This window comes from Hordeum vulgare, chromosome 4H (assembly GCF_904849725.1).
Source record: "Hordeum vulgare subsp. vulgare chromosome 4H, MorexV3_pseudomolecules_assembly, whole genome shotgun sequence".
Classification (NCBI taxonomy): domain Eukaryota; kingdom Viridiplantae; phylum Streptophyta; class Magnoliopsida; order Poales; family Poaceae; genus Hordeum; species Hordeum vulgare.
Genome location: NC_058521.1, coordinates 586149294 through 586155048, shown reverse-complemented (window position 1 = coordinate 586155048; position 5755 = coordinate 586149294).

Genomic DNA, 5755 nt, shown 5'->3' with positions numbered 1-5755 from the left:
GGATGACCTCATTTGATTACCGGAAGGTTTTCGGAGTTACCGGGAATGTACCGGGAATGACGAATGGGTTCCGGGAGTTCACCGGAGGGGGGCAACCCACTCCGGGGAAGCCCATAGGCTTTTGGGGGATACACCAGCCCTTAGTGGGCTGGTGGGACAGCCCCAAGGAGACCTATGCGCCAAGATAAGAAAATCAAAGGAAAAGTAAAAAAAAGAGGGAAGAAGTGGGAAGGGAGGGGGACTCCTCCCACCAAACCAAGTCCAACTCGGTTTGGGGGGGGGAGTCCTCCCCCCCTTGGCTCGGCCGACCCCTTGGGAGTCCCTTGGACCCCAAGGCAAGGTCCCCCTCCCTTCTCCTATATATATGGGGCTTTTAGGGCAGATTTGAGACGACTTTCTCACGGCTGCCCGACCACATACCTCCATAGTTTTTCCTCTAGATCGTGTTTCTGCGGAGCTCGGGCGGAGCCCTGCTGAGACAAGATCATCACCAACCTCCGGAGCGCCGTCACGCTGCCGGAGAACTCTTCTACCTCTCCGTCTCTCTTGCTGGATCAAGAAGGCCGAGATCATCGTCGAGCTGTACGTGTGTTGAACGCGGAGGTGCCGTCCGTTCGGTACTAGATCGTGGGACTGATCGCGGGATTGTTCGCGGGGCGGATCGAGGGACGTGAGGACGTTCCACTACATCAACCGCGTTCTCTAACGCTTCTGCTGTACGATCTACAAGGGTACGTAGATCACTCATCCCCTCTCGTAGATGGACATCACCATGATAGGTCTTCGTGCGCGTAGGAAATTTTTTGTTTCCCATGCGACGTTCCCCAACAGTGGCATCATGAGCTAGGTTCATGCGTAGATGTCTTCTCGAGTAGAACACAAAAGGTTTTGTGGGCGGTGATGTGCGTTTTGCTGCCCTCCTTAGTCTTTTCTTGATTCCGCGGTATTGTTGGATTGAAGCGGCTTGGACCGACATTACTCGTACGCTTACGAGAGACTGGTTTCATCGTTACGAGTAACCCCCTTTGTTCAAAGATGACTGGCAAGTGACGGTTTCTCCAACTTTAGTTGAATCGGATTTGACCGAGGAGGTCCTTGGATGAGGTTAAATAGCAACTCATATATCTCCGTTGTGGTGTTTGCGTAAGTAAGATGCGATCCTACTAGATACCCTTGGTCACCACGTAAAACTTGCAACAACAAAATTAGAGGACGTCTAACTTGTTTTTGCAGGGTATGATTGTGATGTGATATGGCCAATGATGTGATGTGATATATTGGATGTATGAGATGATCATGTTGTAATAGAAATATCGACTTGCACGTCGATGGTACGGCAACCGGCAGGAGCCATAGGGTTGTCTTTATACTAACATATGTGCTTGCAGATGCGTTTACTATTTTGCTAGGATGTAGCTTTAGTAGTAATAGCATAAGTAGCACGACAACCACGATGGCAACACGTTGATGGATGATCATGGTGTGGCGCCGGTGACAAGAAGATCGTGCCGGTGCTTTGGTGATGGAGATCAAGAAGCACGTGATGATGGCCATATCATGTCACTTATGAATTGCATGTGATGTTAATCCTTTTATGCACCTTATTTTGCTTAGAACGACGGTAGCATTATGAGGTGATCTCTCACTAAAATTTCAAGACGAAATTGTGTTCTCCCCGACTGTGCACCGTTGCTACAGTTCGTTGTTTCGAGACACCACGTGATGATCGGGTGTGATAGACTCAACGTTCACATACAACGGGCGCAAAACAGTTGCACACGCGGAACACTCGGTTAAGCTTGACGAGCCTAGCATGTGCAGACATGGCCTCGGAACACATGAGACCGAAAGGTCGATCATGAATCATATAGTTGATATGATTAGCATAGGGATGCTTACCACTGAAACTATACTCAACTCACGTGATGATCGGACTTGGGATAGTGTAAGTGGATCATGAACCACTCAAATGACTAGAGAGATGTACTTTTTGAGTGGGAGTTTAGCATATAATTTGATTAAGTTGAACTCTAATTATCTTGAACATAGTCTAAGTCCACTTTGAATATATTTGTGTTGTAGATCATGGCTCACGCAAGTGTCATCCTGAATTTTAATACGTTCCTAGAGAAAGCTAAGTTGAAAGATGATGGAAGCAACTTTGTAGACTGGGCTCGTAATCTTAAGCTAATCTTACAAGCTGGAAAGAAGGATTATGTCCTTAATGCTGCGCTAGGAGATGAACCACCCGCTACGGCTAATCAGGATGTTAAGAACGCTTGGTTAGCACGTAAGGAGGACTACTCAATAGTTCAATGTGCAGTCTTGTATGGCTTGGAACCGGGACTTCAACGTCGCTTTGAGCGTCATGGAGCATTTGAGATGTTCCAGGAGTTGAAGTTTATCTTTCAGAAGAACGCCCGGATCGAGAGGTATGAGACCTCCGATAAATTCTATGCTTGCAAGATGGAGGAAAACTCGTCTGTCAGTGAACATGTGCTCAAAATGTCTGGGTACTCAAACCGTCTAGCTGAACTGGGGATTGAACTCCCGCAAGAAGCTATCACTGACAGAATCCTCCAATCACTGCCGCCAAGCTATAAAGGCTTTGTGTTGAACTACAACATGCAAGGGATGAACAAGTCTCCCGGCGAGTTGTTTGCGATGCTGAAAGTCGCAGAGTCTGAACTCCGTAAAGAGCATCAAGTGTTGATGGTGAGCAAGACCACTAGTTTCAAGAGAAACGGCAAAGGCAAGAAGGGCAATTCGAAGAAGAGCGGCAAGCCTGTTGCCAATCCGCCGAAGAAACCCAAGGCTGGACCTAAGCCTGAAACAGAGTGCTTCTATTGCAAGGGTATGGGTCACTGGAAGCGCAATTGCCCCAAGTATCTGGCAGATAAGAAGGCGGGCAAAGAAAAATCAGGTATATTTGATATACATGTTATTGATGTGTACTTAACCGGCTCTCGTAGTAGTGCCTGGGTATTCGATACCGGTTCTGTTGCTCACATTTGCAACTCGAAACAGGAACTGCGGAATAGACGAAGGCTGGCGAAAGACGAAGTGACGATGCGCGTAGGAAACGGTTCCAAGGTTGATGCAATCGCCGTCGGCACCGTGTCACTTCAACTACCATCGGGATTAGTGATGAACTTAAATCATTGTTATTTAGTGCCTGCGTTGAGCATGAACATTATATCTGGATCTTGTTTATTGCGAGACGGTTACTCTTTTAAGTCTGAGAATAATGGTTGTTCTATTTCTATGAGTAACATCTTTTATGGTCATGCACCGAATGTGAGAGGATTGTTCATATTGAATCTCGATAGCGATACGCATATACATAACATTGAGACCAAAAGAGTTAGAGTAAACAATGATAGCGCCATGTTTTTGTGGCACTGCCGCTTGGGTCATATTGGTGTAAAGCGCATGAAGAAACTCCATGCTGATGGACTTTTGGAGTCACTTGACTTTGATTCACTTGACACGTGCGAACCATGCCTCATGGGCAAGATGACTAAAACTCCGTTCTCCGGAACAATGGAGCGTGCAAGTGACTTGTTGGAAATCATACATACCGATGTGTGTGGTCCGATGAGCGTGGAGGCACGCGGCGGATATCGTTATTTTCTCACCTTCAATGACGATTTAAGTAGATATGGTTATGTCTACTTGATGAAGCACAAGTCTGAAACATTTGAAAAGTTCAAGGAATTTCAGAGTGAAGTAGAAAATCATCGTAACAAGAAGATCAAGTTCCTACGGTCTGATCGTGGGGGTGAATATCTGAGTTTCGAGTTTGGTACTCACTTAAGACAATGTGGAATTGTTTCGCAGTTAACACCGCCTGGAACACCACAGCGTAATGGTGTGTCCGAACGTCGTAATCGTACTTTGTTAGAGATGGTGCGATCTATGATATCTCTTACTGATTTGTCGTTATCATTTTGGGGTTATGCATTAGAAACAACTGCATTCACTTTAAATAGGGCACCATCAAAATCCGTTGAGACGACACCATACGAACTGTGGTATGGCAAAAGACCAAAGTTGTCATTTCTTAAAGTTTGGGGATGTGATGCTTATGTCAAAAAGCTTCAGCCTGAAAAGCTGGAACCCAAAGCGGAAAAGTGCGTCTTCATAGGTTACCCAAAGGAGACAGTTGGGTACACCTTCTATCTCAAATCCGAGGGCAAAGTGTTTGTTGCTAAAAACGGAACTTTTCTCGAGAAGGAGTTTCTCTCGAGAGAATTGAGTGGGAGGAAGATAGAACTTGACGAGGTTGTCGAACCTCTCATCCCTCTGGATGGTGGCGCAGGGCAAGGGGAAACCTCTGTCGTTGCAACGCCGGTTGAGGAGGAAGTTAATGATGATGATCATGAAACTCCAGTTCAAGTTTCTGTTGAACCGCGCAGGTCGACGAGATCACGCGCTGCTCCAGAGTGGTACAGTAATCCTGTCTTGTCAATCATGTTGTTAGACAACAATGAACCTGCGAATTATGAAGAAGCAATGGTGGGCCCAGATTCCAACAAATGGCTAGAAGCCATGAAATCCGAGATAGGATCCATGTATGAGAACAAAGTGTGGACTTTGGAGATACTACCTGAAGGCCGCAAGGCTATTCAGAACAAATGGATCTTTAAGAAGAAGACGGACGCTGACGGTAATGTGACCGTTTATAAAGCTCGACTTGTGGCAAAGGGTTTTTCACAAGTTCCAGGAGTTGACTACGATGAGACCTTCTCACCCGTAGCGATGCTTAAGTCTGTCAGAATCATGTTAGCAATAGCTGCATTTTTCGATTATGAAATCTGGCAGATGGATGTCAAAACGGCGTTCCTTAACGGTTTCCTTAAGGAAGAGTTGTATATGATGCAACCCGAAGGTTTTGTCGATCCTAAAAATGCTGACAAGGTGTGCAAGCTCCAGCGATCCATTTATGGACTGGTGCAAGCATCTCGGAGTTGGAACAAGCGCTTTGATGAGGTGATCAAAGCATTTGGGTTTATACAAGTGGTTGGAGAATCTTGTATTTACAAGAAAGTGAGTGGGAGCTCTGTGGCGTTTCTAATATTATATGTGGATGACATATTACTGATTGGAAACAACGTAGAGCTTTTGGAGAGCATAAAAGGTTACTTGAATAAAAGTTTCTCTATGAAGGACCTAGGAGAAGCTGCTTACATTCTAGGCATTAAGATCTATAGGGATAGATCAAAACGCCTGATAGGACTTTCACAAAGCACATACCTTGATAAAGTTTTGAAGAGGTTCAAAATGGAACAGTCCAAGAAAGGGTTCTTGCCAGTCTTACAAGGTACGAGATTGAGTAAGACTCAGTGCCCAGCAACTGATGAAGATAGAGAGCATATGCGCTCCGTCCCCTATGCTTCAGCCATAGGCTCTATCATGTATGCGATGCCGTGCACTAGACCGGATGTTAGCCTGGCCATAAGTATGGCAGGTAGGTTCCAGAGTAATCCAGGAGTGGATCACTGGACGGCGGTCAAGAATATCCTGAAGTACCTGAAAAGGACTAAGGAGATGTTTCTCGTGTATGGAGGTGACGAAGAGCTCGCCGTAAAAGGTTACGTCGATGCAAGCTTTGAGACAGATCCGGACGACTCTAAGTCGCAAACCGGATATGTATTTATTCTTAATGGGGGTGCAGTAAGCTGGTGCAGTTCCAAGCAAAGCGTCGTAGCAGATTCTACATGTGAAGCGGAGTACATGGCTGCCTCGGAGGCGG